Below are 11,040 nucleotides of genomic sequence, written 5' to 3'. Positions count from 1 at the left end.
CTCTCCTGTCACTTGTCTGTGTACACAGGAATCGCTCCTGCTCATCCGGCTGTCCCACTTCTAATTTAAGATGGTTTGCCGCTGGGCTCATCCAATTTTATGAGCTGGTGAATCTGAGAGAACTCAGGTCCTAATACACAGTTCTGGCTGCATGGTCAGTTGATGTCCTGCAGTCTGTCTCTCCCACAAAGTCATAGGACAAGACTATAAAAACATATTTCTGCCTGTTCAAGTGAATGTAGTTATTTATGATCCTCTTTTTCTGACTGGGGTGGGAAAAATTCATTTCCACACCAATAGTTGTTACAGCACACATTTGTGATTGTGTCAATCACTTCTAGTTTATATAATAGATCTGGCCTAGCAGCTGTCATTGAGATCTTACTGTCTGAGCTTTCAGAGGCCTACTGTACTGTGTTCCTCCAGGTTCCATCTGCTACCTTATAGAGGCCAGGCTTACGAGTTAAATGCTCTAATGATGGAGATCATTAGCCTTACAACTGTTAGGTCTAGAAGTGGCACCGATTTCTGTTCTTCCTGAGATGTGATCTTGTTTTTCATTTCCTATCTGGGCTTAGAGTGTGCAGCAGATTCAGAGGCTTGTCTTCGGCTTTCCTAGCTCTTTTCTATAGGCTAAGCCTTCTCCATATCAATCAGGCCCCAAACTAGGCAGTTCACACTAATTATACGTTTGGGGACTGAGGAAATGAAAGCTTGGTAGGTTGAGAGCTTAAAGGACCCAGTGTGACCTGAGCCTGGACCAAGGATACATTTATTGTCTGGTGCTTCTATTTCTCTGTGCAAGTGGTTGACCACAACGCTACTGTGGGTCTCCAGGTGTCAATGAGAACACAGATCTGGTGTCCGAAGAGTCCTTTCGGTGTTTAAGTAATAGCCTTTCTTCTGTGTCCAGCTACTGAAGAAAGTGACTGAGGGTCCCTTTACAGCGTGTTAAATTATGATACAACAAAAAATATTTATTTGTCTTCATTCCTGGTTCCCAGCACAGAGCTCCTAGAATTCTCATAATTTCCTGAGTAATAGGGATCAGAGGAAAGTCTTTTGCTATTGATAGTAAACATTTGTTAAGCCTGAGTTCGTGTGAGTGAAGTGACTCTGGGCGTGCTTCTCCACAGTTTCAGGCCAAGGAAGCTGCTAAAGAAGCCAGGCATGTAGTTGAGGGTGGAAATTTTCAGTCCTATTCCCAATTTTTAGGAGGTGAGAGGGCTAGAGGATAGTCATCAACAGTCAATGATCAATCATGCCTGTGTAGTAGAACCTCCACGGAAACCCTAGAGGATCTGGAGAACCCCTGAGAAGGAAGATCAGCACATGAGCTGCTAGAGGACAGCCTGGGAACAGAGGGCATGGCAGTTCTGTGCCCCTGTCCACCCTGCTTGGTTCCACGAACCACCTCCCTTCCGCTATTCTTGAATTGTATCCTTTATGGTTTACATTGGTTGTAAGGAAGTTGTTTTTCTGAGTTCTCTGAGCCATTTTATCAAGCTATAGAAGCTAAGGGGGTGTGGGAAGATCAGGGGAACCTTTAGTTTATGCTGGTGAGTGAGACTATGGGTTGCCCAGGGCTTGCAATTGATAGTCAAAGAGGGGGTTTTATGAGACTGAGTCCTCCACTTGTACAATCTGATACTAATTCCAGATAGAGAGTCTGGGACTAGAATTGAATTCTGTGACATCCCACTGAGGTTAGGGTACTTGTTGGTATGGGAAAAGTCCACACATTTGGATTCTGGGTCTGAAGTCTGGCTCACGCCTGGAATAGGGCAAGGGATGATGAGCTTTTATTGAGCTGACTGCCCTCTTCACTGCATGTACCCTGGATTTCTTTGACTATGTACCTTTCTTTGATATGATGAGTATCACTCTTTGGTTGCCCAGGTATTTCCTTCTCTGGAGTGCACTACTCGTCCTCCATGGGCCAGTGCCCATGGCAGTCCTCTGTCTTTGTCATCCAACATACTTGAACTTACCTGCCCTTTTCCATCGGAGGGTCACATCATGCCCTTGCTGTTTATGAGCCTGGTGGTATAATCCAGTGTTCACTTGTTCAGCTCTGGGCTGCAGAGGAAAGCCACACAGCTAAGCTTCTAAATGACACTACTGCCTGTCTTGCCAGAGCACCCCTACTACAGTGCAGTATGAACCGCCATCGTAGTTGTTTGTTTGGCCTTTGTAGTATACCCACATTATTTCATCCCACTTCTTTGAGTCTCCTACTTCTTTATTTTACCATCTGTTGTGGTTATTTTAGCTCTCTTTGTGTGGATCATCATTTTACCATCTTCTAGGTGTTAATCTAGTAGCTTTCTCACATCATCTCCCCAAATCCTCACTAGAGTGTTAAGTATTGCATCCTGGGAGAATTTTCCCAAATGCATAAGCTCTTCCTCACCCAGCAGACAGTATGTTCAACCTTCTTGACCAAGCGTTCTGGGAACCAAGTCCCATGCGCGTACCCCCGACCTGCTCTTAATGCTTTCTGTGCCTTGCAGCTCCTTTGGGCTATGTTCCCTCTCCTTGGTATAAAGCCCAACATGCATCTAGCTGGGTGATCCTGTAATGTACCACAGTTACTTGCGTGGTGGAGGCATTGATGGAGAGAAGCACAGTGGCCTCTCTTCATCTTCAAGCCAGGGAGGCCTGCTGGTTCTTAAAGACTGGACTAAAGTTGTGGGCTCAGAGGCCTCAGGGACTCTGGGATTCAACATTTTCACATGCAAGACCTAGACCCACCTAGGGTCACCTTATCTATCAACCAATATCCGGGTGAGGCATAGCAGACCTTCCTGGTTGCAAGATTGACTTTCTTTGGAGCTTGATTTCTTTTCCAATGAAGTCCTGAGCTTTATACTCAGATTTCTCTACCTTTGCAGTGTAAAAAGTAAAAGACTATCTTCACATCCTTCCAAATGAAACCTCTGGCTTTCACACTAACCATTTAACTGGTGAATAAGTATTCCTAACTTTTCCTTATCTTTTCCCTGAGGTCAATTAGGTTTAGCTAGTGGTTTAGCCACCCAATTTCATTCTTCTTGTAGCTATTATTTCTTCCCTATTTTTCAAACACTCAGTGTGTATCAGCTAGATAATGCTTCACCTTCTATAGGAGTACCATCTCAATTTACTCTTGGTAAAAGTTTTCACAACTGCACCAGATAGCAGGAGCATTCTTTACTGCATCTTCACCTCCAGTGACTTGGTTCTCACTGTCATCAGATGGTGGGCAATGAGCTCCAAGGTCCTGTTCCAATAGCTCTTCCTCCTAGCATTCCTAGCCCCAAATGTTTCGGGTTTGGTTTCCTGGGAAGCAGATGCTGAGGTGAACGGTGGTGTGCACAGTCTGTACTTACCTGGATGCTTGCAACCATGGAAGGAAGCCTGATAGGACAGAGGTGGAGCTAGGATACAGTCACAGTAGAGATGGAGCTGTCCCTCAGGGGAATTCCTAGGCTGGAGTGAGCCTTCAGAGTGGTCTGAAGTTGTGATAAGATGGGAGGAAGGAGCTGGAACTTTAGGTCCCATATGGATCTGCCATCAGATGCTGACTGCCCAGAGAAAGTTAGGATAAGGCCAAGGTGGCTTCAGGGGCTTGGCTGTCTCTGCAGAAACTGACCGCTAAGAGCTACTGCCAGCAGCACTTCCCACTGGGAACAGGAAACATTATTTCCTGAAGAATCTGCATGGCTTTGCATCAGGATTGGCCACAGCAGGGATAAGGATAATCAGCATTTTGCAGGCCTTTGCCTACCTAAAGAATGATGCTACGTGCATTATTGGCATTATTTTACTGTGTCTTCTCTAGTTTCTAATTGGGTGATTATTGTTACACTCCCAATTTTTAAAAAACTAACTTTATTGAGAAGCAAATAGCAATGAGAAAGTTTCAAAACAGGTTAGTAGGACAGTTACAATAATTAATACATTGCATATTGTTGTCTTTGTAGTAGTTATTTATAGTACAAGATGCAGATATGATATCCTGTCCAAACACTATTAGTACAAATCTTTCTTCTCACTGAATAAGAGAAAGTAGCTGTATCTATCCTAACAATTTTGTATATACAGATAGAAAATGGTCCTTCATTTATATCCCCTTTTTTGGTTTAGTTTTGTCAGAGATCCCTCCGGATACACTCCCAGTTTTAAATAGGAAAAAAAGTGAGGCCTAAGAGGTAAAGTGAATTTTCAGGGGTGACAGGCGCTAAGCACAGAAGCTGGGATTTTTCACTTACACCCAGGAATCTATGCCTAGCCTTCCTCGTCTTGTCATATGGAGTGCTCATTCCTGCATTCAAATTTGCCCTAGCTTAGCGAGAAGTGCCGCAGGCCCCTTGCTGTCCATTCAGTCCTCTTCTGTGGATATTCTCACTCTTATTTCTCTCTTCTTTTTCTTTTCGGCAGTGCTGGGGACTGAACCCAGGAGCTTCACAAGCTAGGCGAGTGTCCTATCAGTGAGCTATGCCACTAACCCTTATTCATTCACACTCGGGGATGCTGTTTGCTTAGACTGTGATTTTGTTCTGACTAGAGAAAAGTCTTCTCCTCTGCTTTGGTGGGTGTCTAAGTGTCTTGGGTTTGTTTAGAAAATAGCTCCATTCCGTAAAGAGTAACATCCTTGCCTTCTGAGATTTCAGTCAGGCCAGGGAGCAAGGCATCATCATGCAGGATTGCAGGTCCACTTGCCCTCTCAGACTGGTGCCTATACGCAGCAACTTGCCAGAAGAATGATTTGCTGCTGTTTTATGTAGCTGGCTTATAAATCCACATTCTAGTCTGCACTTGTGTCCCAAGTTTCACAGCTGTGTGCCCAGTTGCCCACTGGATGTTCCCATTTGTATTTGCTAAAACTCCTAAAATCACTTAATTCTAAAGCAGAATTCCTCATCTTTCTGCTCCATTCCCACAGAAATCTCTTTCTTTGTTTTTATTTTCCAACTCAATCCTTGGCACAAGCACAACTCCGCAGTCTGCATCAGTCCCTGTAGTGAGGAATACGGCAGACAGAGACCCTCCTCCCTGGATTTGAGAGGCAAGAGACAGACACGACTAAAGAGCTAATTGGTGGATAATTCCAAACTGAAATGGTTGTGGTGAAAAATAGCAACAAGGCTATGGGATAGAAATTGAGGAACCAAGGAGAGTGATCAGAGACTATTCCTCTGATGAAATGATTTTTTATCTGAGACATGAGAGAAAAGAACCAAGTGCAGATGTTTGGAGCGATGAGTCATTTGCAATGCTTCGCCGTCCTACCTCCCACGCAAACCAGGTCTCGAGCTTCTGTTTCCTAGACAGCTCACGAGTCAGCTCCTTGCTTCAATTCCCCTGCCTGGTCTTGCATCTAAGTCACCATGCTTTCTTGCCTTCATGATTTCATGCATCTCCAGCCATCATGGTCTTTCTCCTTTCGGCCTCTATCACAAACACACAGAATTGGTCATATCACTGCCTTCCATAAAATGTGACGGTGTCATGTCTTGCTTTTCAAAATAAAGCTCAAATAGGACAGAAGAGCTTCCTTCCCATCTTTCCCTGGGTACACCCTGGCTCCTAGCTATCTAGAGGCACTTACAGTTTTCTGCTCTATCACACCCTCAGCTTCCTCTGTCCTTCAGATGCTTGCCTTTCCTGGTTCCTGGCACCACCTCGCAGGCTGCATGCTGAATGCTTGCTGGTGTAAGGCTTGCAGCTGATCCACTTCCTCACAGTCTTTCCTTGTCACCTGCCAGCTCTACCCTCAAGATAGAAGTTTTCTTTGTCATATATCATCTGTTGGATGTGGCTTGGTGATCTCATTTATTTTGTTTACCTTTGTCCACATCATACTGTAAAACCTCCTCAGATCTGGGGAGATAGTTCAGTGGCATAAGCACCTGCCTGGCAAACGCAAGGTCCCAAGTTTGATCCCTGGCCAAATATGTTATTTTAACATTTGCAATGTGTATCTTATCACTTAAGTTCATTTAACAGCCAGATCGTGTTACTTGAATACACTGGATCAAGTTACTGGATTCCATGTGGTCGGTCTTTTCTGTTAAGCAGTCAGAAATGTTTATTGGAAGTGGCATAAGAATGTATTAAAGTGCATAGAAGGTCCAGGTCCTCCTGTCTCTTAGCTGAAATTTGAAATTCACCAGGGGCAAAATCCAGATTTCTCTTAGTGGCACTGCTGAGGGGATAGTCTCATTGCGTTTAGTATTTATTCCTTCATCCAGATTTCATGTGTCACACACCTCAGTGCTTCTGAGTACAGCTGGGAAAGCAAATATACATTGGTTAAATCCCTTCTCACAACCTCCCAACTCTAGCCCGTTTTTCTCATTAAGAGTTAGGGTCTCCATCTGACTGATAAAGTGAGAGGAGAAAGGACTTCAGATGATAAGTTGAGGGTAGAAATAAGATGTCACACAAAAAGCACGTGGGCCAGTGCTTAGTTGACAGTGCGTGTCTTAAACAGTGGCTACCAGACATGCTAGCCTTGGTGCTGGCTGCTAGGTGCCTATCTTGGATTTCCAGCCAGAAGTCAGGGTATCTTGTACAGATATACCATGTTGGATTACATAGTGCTGTGTGTCACAATGATAATAATAAAAATAGTAATGTGGATCTACTGCCCAGATACCTCCTTTGTTCATCTTACACTAAATAGGGTACGTAGATTTTCACTAATTTTCTCAGTTATCCTGCAAGAGGATACATTACTGTTTACAATGCTTCGCCGTTCTACCTCCCACACAAACCAGATCTCGAGCTTCTGTTTCCTAGACAGCTCAGGAATCGGCTCCTTGCTTCAGTTTCCCTGCCTGGTCTTGCATCTGAGTCACCATGCTTTCTTGCCTTCACGATTTCATGCATCTCCAGCCATCATGCTCTTTCTCCTTTCGGCCTCTATCACAAACACACAGAACTGGTCATATCACTGCCCTCCATAAAAAGTGACAGTGTCACATTTAAGACAGCTGAAGTTCAGAGATTAAATAATCTTCTAAAACAACTAAGGTAGCGAGTGGTGTCTGGGTCTATGTCTAGCTTACGCACAATCACACATTCTCTTTTTTTTTTTTTTTTTTTTTTGCGATACATCTAAGCAGTCCGGGATAGAAATGAAGATCCTGTGCTTGTCAAGCAAGCACAATCACACATTCTTATTTCTCCTCCTGAAAACTTCAGAGAAGTTATAGCATCATTAACACATGTCTCTTTTTGTTCCTTTTTAATAGGGACACTGCTTCTGATTTTCCTCTTCATAAACAACCATATATATTTGTTAGAACTCTTATAGTGTTATTTTCCTCATTTTAATTTTGTTGAACTTGCTAATAATCTGAAACACTTTTTCCATAGCTTTATTGCTTTAGCTAATTGTACATAGTAAACAATTACTTAAAAAATTATAAAAGTATTAGGCTAGAAATAAAATACACCTCAATATTCATCTTCTGGGCCACTGTTTATATTTAATTTTTTATTGATTTCTGCATGTTTGGAATATTTTCTGTTGCTCACCTTCTAGTAATTTATTTTGTCTGGTCACTGATCATCCTTGCTATATAAAGCAACATGATAAGAAATCCTCAAGCTTTCTCCTCTTACTTTGTCTACCTGTTGATCTCTTTGTATGTTAAGGCTCATAGTTGGTTGTTACCTAGATAGGAGAGTTGTACTTTGAAGACAAATTCTGTAATTCCCACCAGTCCATGAGAGTCTCTGAAAGTACCCTTTCCTTCTGAAAAAAAAGTCTGCTTCATTTGTGTGCCAGTTACCTACAGATCACTGATTAGAGACTGAATAAAACATAACATGCTTAGTCTTCTCAATTTCCATGATCCTTTTGGCATATTCTAAAATATGAGCAGTAATTTACATGAATTAGAGTCCAATGTATTGCCAGCGTATACTGATTCAGGAAACATAGTGACTTATAAACCTTAGTCTTTTACATTCCTATGGGGCAATGGGATTGGAGAATGTTTATGGGAGAGCTGTTGTCACTGCTATTTTTTTTCCCTTTATTTGAAACAGGGTCTCACTATGTAGTTCATACTGGCCTCGAACTCATGGGGATCCTCTTGCATCAGCCTGCAAGGTGCTGGGCTTCCAGGCCTGTGCTACCAGACCTGGCAGGGCTGAGTATTTTGGCTATTGATGGAAATCCACCAGAGGAAAGACGGTATGGAAAAGGGCTCTGAAAGAATCAGAAAGAAAGAAAGACCTATATTTGGTCTTGTATAGTCCCTGCCTTTCTCTGAACACTGCATTCATCCAAGCTTATTCAATAAGTATCAATGAATTAAAAATAATAAGAATAAATATGCAAAGGCTTACATAAATCTTTGAGAAAATGAACACTGCTCAATAGAGATATTTGAACACATTTTACAAAAGAAAGAATAATAATGAATGCAATATCCCAATTTACCTCCATTTGTAATAAAGGAAATTAAAATAAAATAAAACTAGTATTCTATTATTACTTGTTGGAATATTAAAGATTTTAAAATTGCTGTTATTAGAACAAATGAAGATATAAAATAAACTCATGTATCAGTGGAAAGCAATTAGGAAATTTGTATTAAAAAACCTTATTCTTCATATTCTTGGATGCAAAAGTTACCCTAACAGACTCTAACCTAAGGAAATAATGACATACACAGTTAATATTTAATAACAGTCATGTTTATAATGATGTTATTTAATAAAAGGAAAATGTTCTCTATTAGGATTAGATTGAGTAAAATATGTACAACTGTGCGATGAAGCACTCTGCTTTTAAGTTAATTTGAAAAGATTTTTTAAAGATATATTAAAATGAAGATGTGTCTTCTAAAAATATAATTTTCCCCCTTCTTTCTTTTCTCCTTTCCCTCATCCCAGGGATAGAAATAAAACACACCTCAACATGCATCTTCTGGGCCACTGTTTATGTTTAATTTTTTATATTACAGTTGATGGCTTAGATAATTGCACTGCTGATTTCTACTGGTCTTTTGAAAGGAACGGTTAATGTTTAAATTTGTTTTCCTTCTTTCTTATGTTTTAGACCAGTTTTGCGTGCTTATATCTGGTAATCTGAGCAACTAATTTGAAGACAGCAATATGCAATATAACAGCCATTGTTGAATTCCTGTCATTTTGTTTAGCAAAATTCTGTATTGTTTCTAAATTTTTAAAAATTATTTTTCATTCTCTTTTTAAAAGGAGCAAGAAATAAATGTCTAGACTGTTAATAGTTGTGTGAAGATAGTCGCAAAATACTGGAAGTAAATCTGTCTGATTGAAAATTAGCAGAGTTCATTGTTATTGGCTGATTTTTACTTAATGTCTTTTCTACTCACATTCTCTTTTGACTCATCAATAGCAAAATAATTACTTTTTTAAAAATCAGCACAGAAAACATTCTTTCTATCATTTGTCAGCGCTTACAGGGTATTTTGGCCATGCTGCGCATCTTAGAAAAACAATGCTGATTTTGCTTCTTTCCTGGCCTCTTGTGAGCTGAAGGACAGAAGTTTCTGGTCATCCATGACCCATGATACTTTTTGGGCCTCAGAGTCCCTACTGTTCTTGGTTTCGGCCACATTCCCTCAATCTCATTATTCTCAAGAGTGGGATCCTCCTGAGACCCTAAGAAACACCTCAGTTTCCTTTCCGCTATTTTCTGCTAGAGGGAGCAGGCCCTGCATTCACCTGGCCCCTGCCGACTCCCAGCCTCAAATCAAAGTCGTTGGCGGGAGTTAGTCAGAAAGCCACGTGGCCTCATGCCCTGGAGGGACGGAAGTGATGCCTAGATACCGTCTGTGTTCTCCTCCCACCCTCTTGTTCTTTGTCTCTAACATTAGTCCTTGATGACTTATGGCTTTTTGAGATAGCGAGATGTGAATCAAGTTTTAGTTTTATCTGTTTTGGATCAGAACACTCTATTTCTTACAGAAAAGCTGAAGAGATTAATAACAGAGATGAATTGCATTCCGAATGGTTGCTATCACAGGACACCTAATAAAGTACCCAGTGCCTGAGACTTTCCACCAAAGCACCACACAAGAAAGCTTTGCAGTGTGGTGCTGTGCAGACGGAAGGATGTTGGGTCTTTATTTGGCATTTTATACTGAATGTGGGCTCTTTATTCAGAACCGCCCTTTGTTCCTGCTTCCAGCCTAAATGATGATAAAACACCTGACACTGAGTACTATTTTTTTTTTTTTTTTTTTTTTTTGCAAAGTGCTCTGTCACACACAGCATCATGTAAGAAAGAAAGTTAGTGTGGCAAAGTGGGGGATTAAGGCTTTGGAGTTAGACATGTTGAGTCTTACATCCCCCTAAGCCATGGTCTATTTGTGGAGTTGATCTGTAAATTCGGGGATAATGCCTGCTGTGCAGCTTTGACATGAGCACTAAGTGGCACATGTAGCTACATGGCTTATTTGTTTTTTTTTATTCTCTATTCAGAGTCTTTATGTTTCTTCAGTGTCAGTAATCAAAAATATAAATTAAAGTCATGTACAATAAAGAGGTAATGAAACAAATTTTATTCTTTGTTACATGGAATGGAGTAGCTTAGTAGATCTAGCTGAGTATTAAATAATTACTAAATTAAAATTGCTGTTGTATTAAACACTAAAAAAGGACAATTTCCTGATCCTAGTGAGGTAAGAAGAGCTTAGGCTGAGACCTGAAGGATGGGTACAGTTCCAAAGGTAGCGGGGACCATGACAGAGGAGGAGCAGGGTTGGGAGTGCCGCAGGTCTGAGGGCAAGAGGACAATCAGGGACAAGGTGACAGGTATCTGGAAATGAGGTTAAGACTCAGATCATGCAGGGACTTTCAGGTGAGTTAGTGAGCTTGTCTTTATCCCAAGAACAATGCCTTGAGAATTTTAACCATTTGAGAACACAGTGATATTACATGTTGAAAAGTTTTCAAAACCACAGTGCCTCCCCCACCCCGCCCGCCGAGTAGGATTTTCTGCCGAGTTCCGGGAGCCCCCAGACCCAGTCCTAGCCCAGGTCCGGTGAGTGTGCG

Source organism: Octodon degus, unplaced genomic scaffold, assembly GCF_000260255.1.
Source record: "Octodon degus isolate 3935 unplaced genomic scaffold, OctDeg1.0 scaffold00167, whole genome shotgun sequence".
NCBI classification, from domain to species: Eukaryota; Metazoa; Chordata; class Mammalia; order Rodentia; family Octodontidae; genus Octodon; species Octodon degus.
This window is presented reverse-complemented; position numbering follows the sequence as displayed.